The sequence below is a fragment of the Rattus norvegicus genome, chromosome 8, assembly GCF_021556685.1.
Source record: "Rattus norvegicus strain SHRSP/BbbUtx chromosome 8, alternate assembly SHRSP_T2T, whole genome shotgun sequence".
NCBI lineage: Eukaryota > Metazoa > Chordata > Mammalia > Rodentia > Muridae > Rattus > Rattus norvegicus.
This window is the reverse complement of record NC_141541.1, coordinates 31,278,593-31,301,212: the sequence shown is the minus strand read 5'-3', so window position 1 is coordinate 31,301,212 and position 22,620 is coordinate 31,278,593. Positions and strand designations below refer to the sequence as shown.

The window sequence follows — 22,620 nt, the reverse complement described above, 5'->3', positions numbered from 1 at the left end:
TGTGTTCTCCTGGTCAGGGTCCAGATCTGCAAGTGTGTGAGGTTTCTGTGGGCTGGAGTTGAGAATGAAACTTGAGGCTTGCCTCCTACAGAGCTCTGATTGCCAGCCAAACGTGTTCCATTCCTTTAATGGGATGTGGAGTCACTCACTCTAGAGCTTCATTCAGCTCCCTGCTGTAGCTCTGGGATGGTGCTAAGGAAGGGAGAAGAAAGCAGAAGAAAAGACAGACTGACCAGGCCCCCGTTGTTGGTATTTGAGTCTCTTCCTTGCCTATTACATAAAACAGCAAATTTCCGATTTGTGACTAGGTGCCCCTTTCTCAGCTTCAGAACAGAGAGGCAACTCTGGGTAAGAGCAGTTGGCACAAGGACATGCTGGAGTGCCAACAACTCACCCTCAGTTTGTTCCTTGGCTTGGGTCAGGCAAGTTGGCATGGAAAGTGTTCCTTGGGGGCCAGTTTGCAGGGATCTGCAGAAGCCTGGAGCCAGTTAGGAAATAACCACAGTCCAGGAGCAGCTCAGCTGAAAGGCAGAGGACAAATGTCTGTCAAGGGTTTCTTGGAGTCAGAGTGAACAGACTGAAATTGGCCATTTGATCCTGATGCTCTTAGCAAATTCTGTGAGTAGCTCCTATTTCAAAGATGTGTACCTTAGCCTCAAGGAGGTTGTGGGCTTTGTTCTAAATCACATAGTTTGTGAGTGGGAGAGCTGAGATTTGAACCTAGGTGCCCGCCTTTAGGTTTTAGCTGCCCCTGGCAAAGACTTGAGAGGAGGTGGACTTCGAGCAGTGCTTTAAGTGTGACAGATAATTTCATGGCAACATTTCAAAGAGCAGAAGGATGAGCAATGGAGGCTTCTAGTCTTTACAAAGATAAGGGGAAGGAATCCGAGGGAATATCACAGATTGAAGGGGGAGAGCTGGGGACAGAGGGAGGAGAAGAAGGAAGGGGGAAAGAAGCTTTGAAGAGAAGCAAATGGGTGATCATGGGCCTCTGGTGCTGCTTCCAGATGTGGGCTGGGAATTGAGTATGGGAGGAAAAAGTTGACTATAAGGGGAGACAGAGGATCTGAGTGAGGCAGAGGAGGAAAGGGGCTAAGGCATAGGCCTCCAACATATTCTTTAGGGCTCTGACATCTGCTCTTAGAAGAGTTCCACATCACTGATGGATCCAGGACTCAGGTCATTCAGATTGGGCTCAGCTTTTCCCACTCTCTCTCTCCATCACATCTCCCATCATGATTCAGAGCCAAAGATCAAAGCTGTCTAGAACGATTTTTTTGAGCTGTATTAGAGTTCTCTAGAGGAACAGCACTAATAGAATAACTGAATAACTGTCTGTCTGTCTATCTATCTATCTATCTATCTATCTATCTATCTATCTATCTATCTATCTATGGGATTTTTAAAAATAGTGTAGTCCAGTTGATGACCAAGTACAGCTACCATATGCTATTGGGTTAGTTGTCTCCATTGACATTTTCTCTTTGGGACACTAAAACTTAGGCATCACAACATCCCCATTCCAGAACCCAAGGAAATAGCTTTCTGTCTTCTTTCAGGCTAGGACCCCTCTCTCCTTCCTCTATCTGGAGCATCCTTGGCTCTCGTCTGTTTCAGGAAGCCTTTGCCTTAATGCCGTGCCAGTTCAACTATTACATTCCTTCAACCTATCGTCTTAGTATTGAGTTGCTTTCCCGCATCCCTTCACATTCCAATGGCTGTGTGTCCCAACTCTCCACCATGGCAGGGACCCCCATGGACCTTGTGCTAGTTTCCGAGGACATGATCTGGATGTAATGAGATCTTGCCAACACTCCCCACACCCTTTAGTAAAATACATGTGCTCCTTTCCACATGACCACTTCAGTTCCTTTCTATTTAGAAATGGAAGGGGTAGTGTGAATAGAAAATAGGACTTAGGGAAGGATATTCTCCATCTAAGGCAAAAGACCCTTACAACAGGGATAGCTACTGGAATGGCTGCTTTCGTCCTCTTTTGTCACTCACTTCATGCTTTAATGTTGAAGGATCATATAACAGTTGAAGCCACCTTGCTCCTTTTGATATACAGGACTAGTTACCTTCCATGGTGAGATAGTCAGTTTATATCCCATAAGAAAATTCTAAGTTCCAAGAATCGCTTGACACCGGAGATTGCTTGTTAAATTGGGAGAAGTGGTTCCAAACGACCTCGGTGGAGATCAAATTGAAGGTAGTGGTAGCCAGGCATGGCCAACCCTTGAAACACTGATTTATGAAAGTCTTAATCTCTGATTGAATGTCATTCTGCCCTGAAGTAGAGTGGCCATTTTATCCTTCTTGAAAGAGAATGGATACACCCATGAGAAACAATGCATCTAATTTGAATCTGCAATTAAAAACTAAATTAAAGCAGGTCCATAAAACCTCCTGGTTTAAAGACCTGCTTATATATAATGATCACTCAGATGCTGGCTGAGGTTTTGTGGCATCAGTAGGGAGCGAACAGCCACGGAGGAAAGTGTGGAGGGGAAGTGTAATTCCTTGTTATCTCCATGTGTCAGGGTTCGTTCCAGAAACACCAGTAGGAACAGATTCTGTGCGGCTAAGAATATCCTGCCATAGGTGGCTGCTGACCCTCCTGATGATGCAGTTTTGGGGATCTGTGTTGGTGGCTGGGAAAGGGCTGAGCCAGACCTCCAGTAAGTCCCGGTCTATCTTTCTGGCTACGTCCTAATTCCATACGTTGCATTCAGGGGTAGAGCCTTGAGGGGTGGTCTCAGAGAGCATGAAGGCACACACATAGACACTGTTTTTCTTTCTTCCTTCCATGTATCAAGAAGTAAAGTTTAATTCTCAAACCTCAGTTGACTTCTTAAGGCGTTAAATGGAGTTGACTGACAGGAAGCCATGGCTATCTATGTGGGATTGGCTTTAGTCTCTTCCCACCCTAGATGCCAAAATCTGTCCATATTCAAGTCCTTTATGTAAAACTATAATACTGGGTATAACCTATGCACATCCTCCCTGAAACTTTAAATTATCTTTAGCTTACTCATAAGTCCTAATACAATGTAAATGTTATGCAAATAGCTGTTAGACTGTATTGCTTAGGGAATAATAACAAGGAGAAATGTCTGTATATGTTAACTACAAGTGCAAATTATTTTCTGAGTATTTACAATTCAAAGTTGGCTAGATCCACAGGTAGAGAACCCATGGATATGTACACTTACCCCATTCCTAAAAGAGATGAGGAGCCCAAGAGAATGAAACCTAAGGAAGGAAACTCATCCTTGAGGGAAGCTGTCACATGCTTGGATATGGCCAGGCCAAACGAGAGTGTGCAAGAAAATGTAGGAGGCAGGCTGTATTGTAAGTCTCTTTAATTAGGATAAGTGAAAATCAGCCCATGGAAGTTGTTAAAAATCTGGCCGAGTTAGGAGATGGCACTGCAGTAAGACAAGCTAGAGGAGATGTGAGCCAATAAATAGTCAAGAGGGATTACAGTGGAGGGCCCTATCTGGACCTGTAAACAAAGCTCAGCTAATTTAAAGCTAAGGGCAGAGGTTGAAATCTCATGATTTGTGTCTAGAGTCACATCGAAAGGTACTTATGTGCTTGATTCTTCCAGATGCATCCCCACACTGTGTGTCTTATATAAATGGAGGTTGCTTATTTGTATTAGTTAATTGCTTTGATTTGGCTCTGGAGAGAAATAACTCCCAGTGATAGACTCTGCTCTTGTTACTTCTGTTTATGTATGTGCTTCTGCCTGTGTCCTTTCCAAATTATTTTAAAATAATTTACTTAGTTCTAAGCATATTCAAACAGAAGAACATACTGGGATGCTTGGATCATATTGCCATATTTACGAGAAACCTAACACTTTACAGTGTGAGGTTACAGTGAAGACACAAAATATAAAAAGGCTCTCACCCATGTGTGACCACCTAAAGCCTGACACCCTATAGACCAGTGATTCTCAACCTGGGCCTCACAATACCGTTAGGGGTGATGGGTTGAGAATGATTACCTAAGAGTATCAGAAAATACAAATATTCATATTATGATTCATAACAATAGCAAAAGTAAGTTATGGAGTAGCAACAAATTTAATTTTAAGGTTGGGGGGTCAACATGGGTGTCACAGCATTAGGAGGGTTAAATATCATTTCTGGAGACTGTTGCTCACCTACCAACTCTATTCGTTCATTTCTGATCTGACCAGGAGTATGCTGCCCTCTGTGTAATAATGTGCTTCAAAGGAAGACAGCCATAGCAATCATGGTCGTACTGACCTTGTCAATCATTGTCTGTGTTATAAATGTGAGTAAGAGCCTGAACACTATCTTTGACAATGGGATGATTCAAACGAAGTGAGAAAGCTCTGAGGGTTCTCTTTAAAAGGGACAGAAGAAAGAGGTTGCCTTTCTTTTCCTGAGTATGGTACCGGTGGATGTGAGCTCAGAGCTGTGTGAGACCTAGGATGATCATAGGGAGCTCAGCCTGACAGCAGGTCAACATAAAGACATGGCCCCTGAGATGCTAGAGACCCACTCTTTCCCCTGACATTGTGGGGCATTTAATCAAAAACCCTTGAATCCCTTTGCAGAAGCCACTTATTTCCCAGATAGTCTCGCCCCATTGAAACTGTTGATACTGAAAATACTTTACATTTCTACATATCCATATATTGATTCTGTAAGCCAATGACCATGTGTAGTAGGATACTCATGGTCAATATCATATCTTGCCAAAGAGCTCGTAATTTCCAGAGGTGAATCCAGATCACTGAAGCCACTGTATCTGTTCATTATGCCACCTAGTAAAGCCACTATTGGGCACAAACCTGGAGGTTATCAAGGAAGAAGCATGTGCTGCTCGACTAGCCAAGAAATGAGCTCAGACAATGGTTGGTTCCCATTACAGCAGGCAGCCAGACTCTGTCCTCTCTTGCTCTTCTGTCTAGCCAGAAGGATGCTGCAGTGACAGCATCTTTTATTGAAAAGGGTGACAACTGATATCTCTCATTTCATCAGGCTATCTATCAGCAGCCAGGCAGCTCTACAAATCAAATCTACAGTGACTCAATCCCAAGAAGAGATACTTCTGATAACAGGAAGGATCTCCTCACTGCCTCCTAGATGAGGACCACAAATTCCCCAGGGGGTATTTTGGTCTCTTGGCTTTAGTGTATGGGATGTGGTCTCCCCTTGAAGGCATCTCATGGCTATACAGCTTGATTCTACAAGACCTGTAGTTGACATGATACATATGAGTTCTAGACCATTTTGTCAAAATGTCCTTTCCCCTGGTGTGTCCATCCTGCAGTCAGGAAGACCATGGTGCAGAGGATTCTGTGGCTCCTAGAGAGTCTTGGAGACTTCTGGAATCAGGAGTAGAACCAAGAAGGGTTGGATCCTAGCAAAGCTGGGAACATGGGCAGAAGTCAGAATGATGAGAGTGTGGAAGAAATTCTTGTTTAAGAATAACTAGGGCAGTTAGTTGCAGAGAGCTGAAACCTTCTAATACCCTGAGACATGGACTTCATCAGTGTAATCATAAACCAGAGGTAGAGAACAGTGCTGATAGCTTCTTTTTGAGTCCTTGTTCTGTGACAAGATCTTATTTTATGTAGATGAACTTACAGTCCCCAGGACAGCCTGCAAAGAAGATACTAGTAATGAAACAGAATCAGAAGGGTTATGTGAGTTTTGCAAGGTCACCTAGTGAGATCCTGGGCTAGAATGCAGCTCTTCTGTTTCTAAGCAATTGCTCCCAGCTGGTCTAGAGTATAGTAGCTGGGCCCTTAGGTGGGTATCACTGGGAGCTGTGGGGATGCCATGGAATTTCAGGTCCCACCATCAACCAGAGAGAAGAGGCCCCTTCTGGAATTTGCTTTGTGGAGCTGTTTATTACCTACTAGGCATTTTGCTGAAGGTGCAATTTACAGAGCCATTAATGGCAATGAAGTTCCAGCGGGTGTCAAGAGACTTGGGGAATGTGGAGAATGGAGCAGCGGCTGCAGCTATTTCAGCTGCCCTTTGCAAGGACTAATGAAGCCTGTGCATTCCCCTGAACTTGACAGCTCCAGGAAATGTCAGGTGCCACCTAGAAGACCTTGTGAGCTTGTCAGCCATCCTTTGTGCCAACACCAGTCACTAGAGGAGAAATTGCCGTCACATGATGCTGTCCTTCCTTCCAATCTCAGGGTTCTGCAAGATATTCAGAAACAACTTTGGATTCAATTGCTGGACCTCTAACATTGCACGCTAATGGCCTGTGTTACTTGTACAATAAATGTTGAGGAGAGCTCGACTCTATAATGAGGAATAACTCGATTCTAGTAATTTAATCTCCATTAAAGTCATCAGGAGCTATTTATTGATGTTTTTAAGAAGAGTGATGTGAAAGAACAGGCACCTCCCATCACACAGCCTTCCATGTCATCCTTCACGGTGCAGGCTCTGAGCAGGGATAGAGCCCAGAGACCTGGGTTCTGCTTTATCTGTTTAGGCACAGTTTAATGCAGACGAGTAGAGAAGATGAAAGATGAGAGTGCAAAGGTCACACTGATGACTCTGGCTTCTGATAAAGCTGTGGGGCTCAGTGCGCTCGTCCTTTTTGCAGTCTCCAAGCCCTCCCATGAACAACTGATCCTCACACAGGGAAAAATATTGTGTGAGGTCGGGACTGCTCAGCCTGGCAGGATGCTGAACACATGGGTAGGTCAATCTCAGAAGGAGACAGACAAAGAGGCAGGGACAGCAACAAGGACAGCAGAGAAGGGAACAGAGGGAAAAAGTCACCAAAGGACCCTCTGAACGAGTGGATTCAGGAAGTTGAGTATGATTCTCCAGGGAGGTGGCAAGGGGCAACAGGGAGATGGGGTTCATGGCTCAGAGCTGGTTCCAATCTCTGAAAGGTACTTGCTGTGAGACATTGGGCAAGCTAATGAGCTGATTGGAGCTTCTGTTTTCTTGTCAATGAAATAAGGATAATGGTGCTCATTTTACATAATATGTGCTAGAACATGCTCCAGGGGCCAGTAATGTGAGAGTAGCTCCCAGAACACGGGCTTTTCCTCTACATTCTAGAAGCAGTGATTGACTGAGAAGAGCTAGTGTGGCTGAAATGTCTGAACAGTGTTTCTGTCTGGGCGAGCTTGTATGTGAAGTGAAGCAAGGAATTTGAGCATGGGGTATGCTATGTCCTACCCCTCTTTCTAAAATAGAACTGTACTTTTCATGTTAGTATTTGTATAAAGTGTTGATTATTGATAAATATAGATTGGGGGTTAATTGTGTTGAAATTGTATCAGAAAAGTAAAGAATATCTAGAAATGGACAGATGGAGAAACAAAACCCAGGAAGGAAGCAAACATTAAATTTATCACTCACTGCAGTGGCAAGCATCAGGAGTTGTCTCCAAGGTGGCACATATTGGCTCAAGATCCTTAGTGAATTTGTGCATCAGCTTAAAGCTCAAGGCCAGTGTTTCTATACTGCTCCCCCCAAAGCAGAGGAGCAGGTCCTGGTGGGCCTAGCAGTGTACATTCTCAGGAGAATAGCTGGTTTTGAAGCATCAGGGTTTCCACACTTACAGCTTTCCCTGCTGCAGACAAAGCTTGTTTTGCTAGGCCAAGGATGGGAAACAAAAACGTTCAAGTATTCTGAAGGCTTCCTTCTTAGACCCAATAGAAAACATGCTAACATTTTGCTATGGCGCTCTTTGGTGTAGTCCAGATTAAAAGATCATTTGTGTGTGTTACTAGGAAGGCTACTTCATTCTGGGTAACAAGTGAGTGTTCCAGAGAGGTTATCCCTTACCCGAGTCAATGTGAGGTGTATAGGCATCCTCACATGGTATAATCCCAGGGACTCGGTTTCACAATGCATCCTCTTTCACCTGAGCTTTACCTCATCCTGAACCTCTAGATGCTATGCCATGGGAAGTCAATGCACATCTCAGGACTGACCTTGAAAGGCATCAGAGACCAGACCGGGTTATGGAAAGAGCAAGTATTTGAGTTCAGTCTAAACTGAAAGTTAAAAGTTGCCTAGATGGGTGTGGAAATCAACTTACCTGATGACTTTGGTGTATTTTCTTGCTCTAAAATTGTTTAAGTTCTCACAACACTTGATGAACATTAGTAGTTAGGATGAAAGGATGAGCTAGGATGAAAGGCACAGCAGTAGAAAGGTGGATGGGGGTGGTCAAAGTCCCAAGGGTGGCAAAGGCCTATGCAAGTCTAATGCCACTGAGTTAAAGATAATTCCAGAAGGGTGAAATCTGAGAACCTCAAATGCTTGTCTTGGGAGGGGCCCGACCTTCAGGAGGACTTATAAGGACTTCTGAGCTGAAGGTTTGGATTTGAAAAGTAGATACAGGATAAGACAGGAGGGGACCAGATGATGTTGCACTGAGAACAGTTAAAAGATTGATAAAACTGTCTAGATTCAGAGGAGCCTGTACTTGTTAGTGGTATCTGGAATAATCTGGAATAGAAGGGCTCCCAAGAAGTACTTGCTGAGTACCAACTGTATGTAAGGGAGGAGTTACAGACAGATCCCAGCAATGAGATGACTTTGTGTGGTGACCTTGATCTTTCTGTCCACCAAGCAGCATGCCCAAGTGCTACTGGGCATACTGGGAGAGATTCAAGTGTCTCTCCTGAGTGTTTCTTATATGACATGTCTCACATGTTTATATGTGACTCATCAGCATAGCTGTTAAGCTCCAGGCCCAGTGCTGTTCCTGGCCTCTGTGACCACCTGAATGAAGGTTCACTCTGTGCTGGTTGGGTAACTCTTATGAATTTCCAGCTGATGCTTGGTTTCTAGGGCTTATCCCAAGAGCCTCTCCATAAATACTTCATAGCAGGATTTTCTTTCCAAAATAATTCTGATCATAAGTGTCTACTAGGGCTCCCATCCCCTTACAGCAAAGCTTTCTGTGAGTGGGCTCTCTCGAAGGCCTTTCCTGCCTTTTCTGCCTCGCAGGCCTCTGACAGGACTCTATTTTCTCTTCCTTATAGCAGTGTGTCACCTTATAGCAGGTTCCTTCTAGAGTGGGGAAGCTCCTGAGTTCAGAGAAATTGCCTGAGCACAGAGAAGAATGGCCATTCTTCCTCCATATGGCCACTTCCTGGCTGTTGCTATGGCATTTGCTCCAGGCCACCCACAATGCTTTGTCAGCTGTGATCCACAGATCACAAGCCCACTGTGGCCTCGTCTTCCTCTGTCCCCAGTCTTTCTCTAGGCTGGGATGACTGCCTGTGTAGAGTCGTAGAACTCTCTTCCCAGTCTAGCTCATCTTGTCCTTCACAGGCTGTCCACACAGCTCTCTACAGGAGAAGTTACTCTGTGCAGCTGCCTGGACCATCTTCACAGGAGCTGCTCATGGCCCTTCCCAGACTCATTCTCCCAGGGCCCCAGCACCATCATCTTGGATATTCCCCTTGAGCCAGTTTTCATTCCCTCCATGCTCGCCTGCTGTGAGCATTGGCTTCTTCTCACCCGTGTGCTTGCCAACTGGGTTCTCCCTTGGGATCAGTCCTACCATGTCTCCTGCAACCAGAGAACCATTTGAAAATGCTGCAGAATTAAAAGGGCCATTACCACAAAACCAAATAACAAATGCTGGCAATGATGTGGAAAAGGAACCCTCAGACACTGCCTATGGGAATAAAAACCTGTTCAGCCACCGGAGAAATTACTGCAGTCTCAAACCCTAAAAACAGAACTACTCTTTGATATCTATTCAGTTACACCCTTTCTAAATAGGGACAGAAGGTAGCATGGCACAGAGTGTCTAGTTTGGGCAGCTAAATGTGGAAGCAACTTAGATGCCCATTATAGAATGAATGGATGGATGAATGAATAAAGGAAACATGGTTATACCTATAAATTGGAGTATTATTCAGCTATAAAGAAGAATGAAAGCCTGCCATTTGAAAGAAAATGGATGGAAGTGAAATGATCGTATTAAATGAAATACTTAGATAAATATCAAATGTGGAGAGAAGGGTAAATTAAGGTATTTAGAGGTATATGGAAATTATTAAGAGATGTGCATGTATGAAAATGTATTGTGGAAAGTCACTATTGTCTGTAATTGATACTCATGAACAGTACTTTGTAAAATAGCCCAGACGTGCTGTCCGTGTTCACAACTCTCTGGCAGCTTCCCTGTCACTTTGAGTTAAAAAATCTAACAGTGACTTTCTCAGCCTCAGCCTCCTGACCTCTGCTGTTCCCCTACTCCAGTCTACCACTCAGCTTTTATTCCCCGTGAACCTGCTTGCCATATCTGTGCCCCAGGACATTTGTACATGCTACCATTTCTGGCTGGAACACACTGCCTCTGTGTGGTTGATGCCTCACTTTCCTTAGCTTTTCACCAGTCGGGAGTGTCTGAGACAGCACCGTGTCGAAGTAACCACCCCACCCTCCAGGACAGGATGTGACATTCTCAGGCCAGGAAAGTGTATTTCCACATGCTCAAGGGAACCCACACCCTGCATTCAGCACAGAGAGCCACCATTTACTGTAAAAGCTGTCTATGAGTGAGGGTGTACATTCCATTCACACATCTCTGACCAATGTCATCTCTTTCTGGCTTTGATCTCACCTGGGCACTACTCACTACCACTAGTCAAGGAGACTGAACTAGGACTCTCTCAAGTCCTTGTTGCATTTTCCTGTTCCTCAACACTGTGTAATAGTCCAAGGAACACAGAAACCCCCACCCTGACGATCCCGCAAAGCAAAGCAACCTTTCCATAATACCAGTTTGCTCAAGAATCTCTCTTTGTGTGACAGAACAACTTCCTTTTTCACAACCCCTCCAACCTCATTAATGATAGTCCCATGGAGCAAAGCAACCCCTTCCCCAATTCCTTATAGATAGTTTTAGTAACATGTCCTTGAAAGTCCTTCTTCCTGTTGACCGAAGGAGTACAGTTTCACCTTTTCTAGCAACTGTAGGTCACACAGCAAGCCCTCCTCATAGCTTATGTAAGCTATGTTCTTCTCCTAATTCTAGCTCCTTTCTTTCTCCCTTTCCCCCTTTGAGCCATTCTCCAGTGGACTCACAGCTCTCTGAAATACAATACATTGACTTACTCATTATCCTACTCAGTCTGGGCTGCTGGAGCAGCACACAATTGACTGGATGTCTGAAATAACAAACCTCAAGTTCTTTTTGCTCTAGAGGTTGGAAGGCCAAGGTCAGGTGCTGGCAGATTTGGTGTCTGGTAAGAGCTACTTTCTGCTTTGGAAACAACTCTCACCACCATTCCTAGGAGGGATGCCGTGTCCCCTGCTCTCATTGTATGGGCTCTACCTTCATACCTGAAAATTTTCCAGCTCCCTTACACTGGGCTTGGGGTTGTGCCAAGAGTCTGGGGAAATTTTTCATTTGCTCTCTCCCTGCTTTCATTATGGCTTCTAGAATAAGATTTCTCCTCCTTAAAAAGATTTATTTATTTTATTCTATGCTTATCATTATATACACACACACATTTGTGTGTGTGTGTGTGTGTGTGTGTGTGTGTGTGTGTGTGGTGTGTTTGTGTGTGTGTGTGTGTGTATACTATGTGTGTGCATGGTATCCACAGAGTCAGGAATAAAGCACTGAATTTCCAGGAACTTGGATTACAGTCATGAGCTGTAAGTATGAGTGTGGGTGCTGGGAAATGAACTCGGGTCTTCTGCAGGAGTAACAAATGACCACTGAGACATTTCTTCAGCCCCAATTTCTTCCTTCGTAACCAGCACATGTTATTTGTAAAAACCAATAGGCTTAATTATGATACTTTCCCAGGCACAAAATGTATTTTGATCATATTAACCCGACACACACTCTCTCGTACCTCTCTCCACTGCTCCCCTCGAGGGATCTATGCATATGTGTTTGTAAATTTATGCATGAGTGCAGTGTATGACTGCAAGACAGGATTTGTTGGGCAGAGAGTTTACACTTTCTGGTGTTCTCGACTCCTTGTCTCATTTTTCAGGGGTTATGAAGGTGATAGATTCATTTTAACCTCTGTGTTTGCCTAGGAGAGGGCTCAGTTATGTGGGAGATGAGTCCCAGGCCTAGGCAAATGGGGCATTCTATGCCTACTCCTGGGTCATATAGGATCTATAGCTCACTAGGACTATGGGTGAAAAATAGCAGGCCCTGTAGTCAAATGCTTTTGAGAAGCACAGTTTAGCCTGATAAAACTCCATAGGAGCTTCATTTCATTTTTCAGTGAAGAAGAGAACAATCTGTGCAACGAAGGACCATATCTGTCTCACTATGCTTACTGCACAGTGTGTGTGCATCTCTGTGTGCCCTGAAGAGAGTGTGTGCTGTGTGTACTCCTAGGTATTTGTCTCTGAACACATTGGTGTGTGTCCCATGCATCTTTCCAATGAAGTCACATCTACAGAAGTCCTGCTTCCCATACACGGTAGTGCATATAAAGCATAATTTTCCAACTAAGATTTTAGGAATGGGCTTCTACCTGCAAGACCCAGCAAGGTAGTTGGGGAAAACCAACACATTTTCTGATCTTATTATTTCTTTTTCAGTCTATAGATTCAAGTAACAATGAGCAAATGCGGAATGTGTGCAAAATAGTAATAGTGAGATTTTTCTTGCCATATGCTTTTGTGTAATATACATATTTTCTGTAGATATATATTTGAAGGTAGCATTTACACATCAAGGGGCTTCCTCCTATGTCAATGCTGTTATGTGTGCTTGAGTATGTCTTATAATTAGAGAGGGTGACAGAGAAGAAAGCTGGGCCTGAAAGATGACTGGAGATGAGTGTGTGAAGAGATGGGGTGCTGGAAAAGGGACAGAAATATGACTTAGCAAGGTGACTCAATGACTCAAGGTAGTCATACTCACTTTGTCTCTGACCAGTAGCATGACTTCAGGCCTTTGTCTTGTTTATATAATCAATATCCTGGCATAATCAATCTGAAAGTCCCACAAGCCTTGGTATTTAATGTGTCTCCATCTGAGCTCTAGCCTTATGTAGTAGATCACATAACGGAGGATAAAAGACATGGTGAACATATAACCACACACCAGGGAATATGTGCACACCATGCTAAGAGAAGGCTGGGTCAGGGTCGTTCAAATATATCACCCACTGGAGGAGGCCTTGTAAGGCACTAAACAAAAACTGGACTGATTAATAATGGCAAGAAAGGATAGAAATGGCAAAGGTGAGGACGAGAAGGCAGCAGATGGAAAGGTGGGAGCAACTGAGCACGAGGCACTGAGGGAACCCGGCACCTGCTTCTTGGATAGAGCAGCAACGTCTGAGGCATGTGAGTTGGTCATAACAAAAGAGGCAGCTTACCTAACAAATGAATTCTCCCACTAGTCTTGGAGCTAGAAGTCTAAGATAAAGAGCCAAGCAGAGTTGACATCTGCTGATGCCTTCTTCTGTGACTCGAAGACTACATCTTCTCTTTGTTTTCACAAGGTCATCCCTCTGTGTCTTAATCCTCTCTTGTCTAAGGATGTCAATTGTGTTGTGTAAGGGGGTGTGCATTCTTGTGATGCTGTTTACCTCTATTGCCCCCTATCTTTAAAAGCAGTCACATTTGGAAGTGCCAGGTGTCAGAATTTTAGTATCTAAACCCTGGGGGACACAATTTACTGCATAACAAGAGGACATAGAAGTTTCTTCTACAAAGATTAGACAGAGAGGACACCAGTTGCAGGAAACAAAGATGCTTGGGCATGCAGAACATACCAGGGGAGGTATGTGTGATCCAGCTTTGCAGAGTCCTTAATCAAGGACAAGTCACAAAATCCCTCTGAACTTACGTGAGTGGAGCTTTGTACACTGCTAGAGAGGAGTGGAGCAAGGGGCAGATAAAATTGAGAGGGTTTGCCAAGATGACAGGACTAAGTCACACAAGAAACGGATTGCCAACCATGTATTAAGAGCTGTGTGGATTTCACTTGGTGGCTTTCGGATTCCTCTTTTTTAAAAATCAAGGCTTGAATGCAAAGGGGAACCAGCTCTGGACAGGGGCAGAGACCAACACATTTAAACTGTTTAAAAATATATCTTTATTTGTTGAGAATTTTATACATGTATAGACTGTGTTTGTATCCAATCTGTCAATACTCCCTCCCTTCCAACTCCCTACTTTTTAGTTTAAATTTCTGAGCATTTCAAACACAAGCACTCTATTTCTACCATTTCTACCATTCCTTCGTCCTCCTCCAACTCATTCCCTACTCTCCTCTCAAATTCATGTTATGTATAAAGCCAATGGAGTCCATTTAGTATTGACTGCATGTATGTGTGTTTAGGGCTGAGCCCTCAAGATTTGATAACCTAACAGAGGACTCATCCCTGGAGAAAAGGGATTTTTTCCCCTTGTAGCTATTGACTGTCTGTAGCTCTCCATTTAGGAGTTGGCCCTCATGAGATTCTCTCCATTCATGTTGGCTTGTCAGCTGGTGTTCTCATTGTGCAGGTCTTGCTAAGATTTTCTGGATGCGACACCCCTGTCATGTTTAGCTGATGCTCTCATGCAGTAGGTATCCTGGTTCTCTAGCTCTCCTCTAATCTTTTTGTCTTCATGTCTGTGATTTTCCCCTGTGCCTTAGATGTCAGTTGGGATGGGAACCTCATGGTCACCTGTTCTTTGCATTTTGACCAGTTGTGCCTCTCTGTCATACTCACCAGACTGTAAACAAGAGTTTGTTGCTGTAAACAAGAAGCAAGAAGCTTCTTTGATGAGGAACAAGAGCTGCACTTTTGGATATGAGAGTATGTACTTAGAATACAGTTGGAAATTTTGTCAGTTTAGGAAAATGTTAGCCAGCCATGAGTAGCTGGCTAAGTTTGTAGTATAAGGAATGAGTTCTCCTCTATTGAGCGGTCCTTAAGTCCAATTACACAGTTATTGGTTATCTCCCAAAGAAAATGTCAGTATTGCTCCATTGGAGATACCATGATAGGTCAAGACCTTCACTCTTTTAACAGGATAGTGTGGATGCCTTAAATAAGGCTGCGTGTATTTACAGTTCCCAACTAGTCTCTTAGCACCACAAGCTTGTACATTTGCCTGCATTTCATGTGGGCTACACTTGGCATTCATTTTGGAGGTTCTTCAAAGATTCAATTATTTTCTAGTTTCTAGATGAGCAGATGGAAGCGGATACAGAAAGTACAGAGAGGAGGCTGCAGCTGCTGGGATATAGTACAGCCATGGTGATTTCCTTTGGCATGGGCGTTTATTCATCATAAACCCATAATGATGAAATCCTGGACATTGGCCTAGCTTTAAGGGGAGAAATTTGGGACATATCACGAGGGGAGTTCTTTGGTATCTTGTATCTATCTTATTGAAGGTCTAACTTTACAGAAGTGACCCATCACTCATATTGCTTGTGAGCCTAGAGGTGATTTTCTGTCCAGAGTATAAAAGATGTGATGCCCCATCCTGGCCTGACAACTGTATTTTGTGTGAGCAAGAAACCCTGCTCTTTTTTTTGCCTCTCACTAGTTTTCAGCCCAAGAAACGTCCATCTAATCTTCCCAGCAAACAGGGCTGTTGTTTTTCTGCTTATAAATAGGGAGAGCAAAGTTTCGCAGGAGAGTAAGGCTTTAATGCTGAGCTGTTTTAAGCTCCCCTCACAGCATGTTTTAACAGTTTGTTGCACGAAATCACTCACTAGAGTGGCTTTCAATGCAGGCTGAAGCTGTGCCATCTGAACCAGTCTCTATTGCTCTCTCCTTCCTCACATGTGTCCCCCGCCACCAAGCCTAGCACTGCTGTGCACTTGTCAATCTTGCAAGGTACTCAGGGCCTTACTTTTTGGCAGAGTTGAAGGCTGAGTGGCTAAGTGTTGTAAACATTCAGGAAGTGGGTGGCTCCAGGGTAGTGGTTGTCCAGTGATGGAGAAGGCAGGATTCTGCCACTGCATGAAAGACAGTGTGCTGGGTAGAGTAGGCAAATGACAGAAGGAGTGGCTGTGGTTTCTTTAGACCCTATGATGATGGGCATAGATCTCAACCTGAAAGCTGGACTTAGAAACCAAAATACAGGCAAAGCCAGCACAGATTAGGGCAGCTCCTCCTCCCAGATTTGCACAATGTTGAGCTAAACAGACAATCATTCAGGCATAGTCGTGCTATTCTTGTGTGTCATCTTAAGCAGGTGGCTTTTTTTTTTCTTGCTGTAAAGTGGTGACCTCAGTGCTTCAGTGCTGTCACAGGGAGTATGTGACATGATGGGTATACAGGGACAGGTGTCAATGATTGCTACTGCTTTGATTGCCTCTAAGAATGTGGCTTAGAGAAGTGCTTGACCCTCAAAACACACAGGAATTCACTCCGTGCCCTGAGATTGCAAATGGAGGCACAATGTTTGCTTCTTGTATCTCCTCCCACCTCAATCCTTCAGTCCATCTTCCCCTTTATCCACAGATTACTTTCCATCGTTTTTTTACTTCTGTATCTTGCAATGGCATCATCTCCTGATATCTCGGTGGCTGACAGCCCGGATCTAACAAGTGCCCAGTGTGATAAAGCTCTGTTGTAGGCTTGAACTCTGCATAACAGAAAGTCAAAATGTTCTTCCATCTCCAACAACCCCACCCACCTGCCCCACCAGCATTCCTTAAAGAAAACCACCTTAGGGGAAAGTGAAGCTGTTTTAATAAAATGGTGGGGGCACAGTAGGACCTTATTAAAATACAGAAAGATTAACAAGGCCTCTTTCCCCTCAATTATTAACAATGTACTTGTTCTTCGGAAAAGTACCCATGAAAATTTAAAACAGATGAAAATGGTTGTTCACTTAAAACGGCTCCGTTAATCTGTGAGTAATGTTTTATTCAGTGCATTAAATGAACACTGAGGTTGGACACCTGCTGATCTATCTCCCCAGGGTACCACAGGCATAGGGATGGAGAGAGATGAAGAGGCACAGACCAAGGGACAGCTGAGGGCCCAACTGGGAGTCTTCTACTTAATTTACCATCCAGTGCTAAATCAGGAGGAGTGCATGAGAGGGTGAAGAGGAGGGGCTAACATGATAGTAGGGAAGCTGGCTGCCAAGGTGGGGAGGAGGTGTTACCTCTGGTCGGTGTCCTCAGTGGTCTTTGCTTCATTGCCCAGCATTGCTTTGCCCTCACTGCTGTGTCTAGTCCTCTCACAGTTATAAGAGGGGCCTGAGAAATTTCCACCTCTGGGCACAGGGAAGGGGAAAAGCGGTTAGGTGATTTTGAGCAGTCTGGAAGTCAGGACAAATGAGCCAGCCTGAAAGAGAAGGCACAGTTTCTTCAGATGGAGATCAGGCAGGTTTTATGGGGTAAGGGGCACCCAGTGCTCATGGGGGAACTGGGGAGGTTACACAGGTTAGCTGTGTTTTTGATGTCTGATGCTTAGTGATCTCCCATTGCCATGAATGATACCAGCCATCATAGACAGTAGATTAATGTTTGTCAAGTGAATTAATGGGGTGGAGAATAAGTCAATGAGCAATTGAAGTAGGGTGTAAAGTCTCAGGGAGTCACACAACCCTCAGCCTACTTTATTGCAGGGCATTAGGATAAGGTGCTTCCAATTCTGGGAAACTGTCCTGGAGAACTGAGTAGTTAGGTTTCATTCCTGTGCTCCTTAGAGAACCGAAAAGCTCTGGTAGGTTTTAAGAGAAAGCCTTTGAGTGCCATTCAATGGTCTCTACCACCTGTTAACCAAAGCTGCTTTGACTGAACTGCTACAGATGTTCTGAGAACACAGCCCTGTGCTAGGGCTGTAAGCTGAGTTCTGATTTCTCTGTACGTTAAACTTCTCTTTAGATTATGCCCTTTCCCTCCAGGCATTTTTTGATAACTGAAAACAGATGGGAAGACAGGTCAGAAAGGTTTGAGGAACGCAGAGTGAGCACACAGAGCTGCAGACCACAGATGAACCCAGTATCTCCAAGTCACCAGTGGGTCTGTGTGCTGAGTGGGATTAGGGTATGGATTGGGAATAGGGAAAGGAGTCAGGCTCACCTTGCTCGGTGATCATTAGTGACTCAGAGCATGCATGTAACTTGAGATATCGCTTGAACATGTTTTCCTAGGCATGGGGGAAACAGTAGAGCTTATGGAATGTCAACCCAGAAGCATTTATTTTAGACTTGTTTGAATAAAAAGTAGCTGCTGAGATGACTTGGCTTTGTGGAAATGACAATGAAAGTTGTATTGAAGACTAAAACACATGACAGCTACATATATGTGCAGGGATTAAAAAAAGATGGGCTACAGATGGCAAGAAAGGCATATAATCTTAATATAAACTCACAAGGACTAGTTGCAGGACATTGGGTATAGGTAGCCTGCCTTCCATGAGGTCTGGGGAGAGCATGGACTTGATTCAGACACGGAGAATTTCCAGTGATCTGGACTATGTTGGTTGTTAAACACGAACACTTGGTGGAATAGACCACAGCAGTCCACTGCAGACACAGGGAAAGTACTTGGGCCACAGCAGGGATAGGGGTGAGGTGTAGTGATGGTATTACAGCCAGATCAGAAGCCAACTCTAAATGGCTGGGCCATGGCTATGGATGCTGCCCAGTGATAGAGCAAAGGTCTCCAAAACTGTCAATAGCCAGGACAGGATGGGGAGGGCCTTTAACACACAGATTACAAGAAGATTGAACAATTAGAAGGAGACAGGTGAAAAAGATCAGTCAAGAAGCGTTGTTAAGGACATACACTATTCTCATAGGAATTTCATGAATGGAGATGTCTCTGAATGAACTAATAGATCCTATTTTGAGTCCTGTGCCTCAGAAGGAAGGATAAATGAATGTGCAGTCCAGGAAGCAAATGAAGGCTGGATTGTTTTTTTACAGTTAATAATGTATTAACTGCATACCTTTCTGAGCATCAAGACCTATGAATTTTGTCAAATACACATCCTGTGATACTGTGGTTATTTCCCCTGCTTCTTCCACGGCTACGGGAAATTACTGTTCTACTTCATGGTTCTATGGCCTGCATCTTCCACACATATCACACAGACATACCCACTGAGTAGATCTGGTCTGGGAGCCAACGTTTTTCTGTTTGTTTAGCATGATTTACTAGGATGAATTCCATATTACAGGAGTTCCTTTATATTGCCAAGTAGTATTTCATTATATGGCTATACCAGCATGTGATTGTCAACTTGCCTTTAGAACTTTTGGAATTTCCTCCTCACAGACGTTTTTTTGTCATTTATGAATAAAGCTATTTTTAGAAATTATATACAAATGTTATGTGGATGCATATGTTTCTGCTGAGTTAGGGTTAAGTGTGTGTTTTATTTTATATGAAACCGACAAGCTGTTTCCCAACGTGTTTGCATCATTTTGCATTCTTGTCACAGCTTGTGAGAGATGCAGCTGCTCAGCAGCCTTGCATGCACTTGGTGTGCTGGCTTCAAAGCACTAGGCAACTCTGAGCTATGTAGAGCTGAACACTTATATCTGAAGAGTGTTGATAAGTACATACACACTCATGGGACTGTTTGTACCCCAAAGAAAGTTGGGTTAGCTTCTGTATTACTACAGTAAAAAATATCTAAGACACCAAAAGCAATAGAGAGAAAACACTTGACATGAAGTTTGGTAGTTTGAGGGCGGGGCACCTGCATTAGCTCAGTCCCGGTGGTGAAGGTAGCTGATGATGTATATTATCTCATGAGTTTTCCTGGAGCAAAACAATCACATGTACACACACACACACACACACACACACACACACACACACACACGCACACATACACACAGAGAAAGAGAAAGAGAGAGAGCGAGAGAGAGAGAGGAAGAGAGAGAGAGAGAGAGAGAGAGAGAGAGAGAGAGAGAGAGAGAGAGAGATTCCCACAACTCCTTGAAGAGTACCTTTGATACCCTATCTAGCTTCCTTTAGGCATTAGGTCCTTCCTCTAAATTTTCTACTCCCTCCTAATGGTGCCATTCTGAGATCAAGGTTTTAACGTATGGGTTTTTGGGAGACATATAAAATCCAAACTATAGCAAGTTTGATTAAACAGAGCAAGCGGATGTAAGGGCCAAGGAGAATGGGATGGAGCAGCTGGTCAGGTCAAAGGAAGGCAACCCAAGTGTCCTAGACCACACCACAGAAGGCTTTGCAAAGGAGATCTGACAGTTGGCCTGCTGAGGTGTTGCAATAGTGTGTCCACATCCAGCTCTGGTTGGTCAATTTGGAAAGGTAGTAATCGATAGCAGTTTCAGGGGTGTGGTGGTGAAGAGACAAAGGCAAGACAGTGCCAAAGAAGTCCTAGACCTGGAGAGCAGGCAAAGGCTCTTATTTTCTACTGCAGGGAACAGAGTCTGCAGCCTGCTTCTTCAGCTTCCTTCTATCTTCTTATAAGAACAATCTGATTTCAGCATGGTGTGCCCAGCTGAAATGACCACATTTTCCAGCTCTCTGGGAGACTCTACTTTTGCTATGCTAGTGACACTTGGTAAGTAGATTTCCAAGAAATCTCCTTCAAAGCAGGGGTGGGAGTGGGGGAGTCAAGTGACTGGCACAGGGCCACTTTGCCTTTTACTGTCTTCCTTACTGGAATAGGGATGTCAGGGGTATACAATGTTGCACATTTTGGATGGGGTGACCCAGAGGATGGGAGCCAGCTCCAAGAAGGGCAGAGGAGAAAGACAGAAACCACTTAGACCCACAGGGTCCTAGTGTGCTGCCAGGTACCTCAGCCTGCTGCTCGCCAGACCTGCCCGTGGAAAAGCCCAGGCATGCAAGCTTTACCACGGGACACGTTTGCTAATGACTGCAGATGTAAGCCTTGCTACGAAGTGGTAGGTTGTCTCTTGTTGACCTGTTTGATCTCATATGGATTAACAAAATGGCATGTTTTGAGATTTGGTTTGAAAAATTACCTAAGATTCACATGGAAAAATAAACAAGCATTGATATCTAAGAAAATCTGAAAACAGATGTTCAGTGGCAGGTGGTAAGGACTGCACTTCGAGTTTAAGGCTGTAAGAAATAGCAGGTGTGGTGTGGGTGCCTGGATAGGAAGTCTGATCAATGCAGGATGTAAAGTCTCAAAATAGCACCAGATGCATGGGAGAAATTCAGAGTGACATGAAGGAACTCTCTCCACTATCCTTAAATTAGCGAGAAAAAGGATGGTTTATTGAGTAAGTGGTGTTGGCATAATAGCGCAACTGACTGAGAAAATTGCTGTTGAAACTACAACTAGGGTATTAATAGACATCTCGATACACACTCCAAATGGATCAACATTTTGAAGGTTAAAATATGAAACCATATAATTATAAGAAAAATTAAAACATGGGTAATTATTTGCAGTCTCCGGATGGGCAGGACTTTCTAAGGATGACAGTCAATAAACAAATAAAATCTAGAAATCTTCAGTCTTGGCAATTTGAATTATGTAAGAAGTAAAAAGAATACTGCGAAGTAAATCCTACCATACGCAAATAAATCCAAGCAACAAAATCAGGGAAGATATTTGGAATTCTGATGGCTGATGAAGGTCAAAGTTTTCCCTAAGAGCCCTTATTAAAAAAAGGGGGGTGGGGTGGGGATTTAGCTCAGTGGTAGAGCGCTTGCCTAGCAAGTGCAAGGCCCTGGGTTCGGTCCCCAGCTCCAAAAAGAAAAAAGAAAAAAAAAACAATTGAGAGGAAAACAGCCAAGGAAACAAAAAGATAATTCTCAAGAAATGAAGCAGAAACAGCTCTGAAATGTGAGTAGATGTCAGCCTTTACTGTCAGAAATTAAGGCTCTCTTTTCTTAATGAAAGGGTCTCTTTATGAAGTCTGGGCTGTCCTGGAACTCCCTATGTAGACAGGCTGGCCTCTAAGGCATAGAGATCCTCTGCCTCTGCCTCCTGAGCGCTTGGATTAAAGGAGTGAACCATGCCCAGCCTCTTTAGTATTTTAAGACTTCTTACCCGCCTCACACAACTGTTAACAATCTAGATAGGATGCATGTTCCTGTTAGATCAGTTATGAAGATGGCTCTTGCCCACCTCCCCACTTTTTTACAATCCCAGTATGGTGCACTTAGTTGGGTGTGTACCTGACATACTGGCCATGTTGAGAGATCACTGTTGTTGGCCTCTAATCATTTATGAGTTTGTCATAAATCCTGGCTTTGTTGTGTGCTCATTTCAGCCAGGGGCTTGGATGAGGCTTTGTCAGGGTACATGTTTGTTCTCTGCAGTAGCTTCTGAGCTAGTTCATGGGTCACAGGTAAGCAGTGGGACTAGCTCACCTGAGTCAAGTCATAGGGACTGGAGTCTGAAGCTCGGTTTTAGGATGGAGAGATTCACACTCATCTTGAGCAGTCTCCCCTTGGGTAGGCATCCTGTTTCGCCCATCACTTCCTGACTGACAGTCCACATCACTGCTTAAACTTTTGAGTTGAAAATCTCTCACCACTTCAGAGTATAATTGTGATTTCTTTTACTGAGTCAATAACTACATTCCTTAGTCTTTAACCAATTGGCTGCTGTTTCGTCTTCTAGAATCTTACAGAAAACTGCGAGTCTTGCTTATACAGTATTCACACACCCAGTGAGAGGTAGAAGATGATGAGAACAGGGCCTGACGACCCTTTCCA

General features: G+C 43.9%; 1 long non-coding RNA gene across 1 annotated transcript in view; it reads left to right on the top strand.

Moving 5' to 3' along the window:
• Window positions 1–486: 486 nt before the first annotated feature.
• LOC148004000 (uncharacterized) overlaps window positions 487–22,620 on the top strand; it is a 59,413-nt gene continuing 37,279 nt past the window's right edge. Inside the window, exon 1 of the long non-coding RNA XR_015627085.1 lies at window positions 487–618. This is a non-coding gene — a long non-coding RNA (uncharacterized LOC148004000). The remainder of the gene's footprint in view (window positions 619–22,620) is intronic.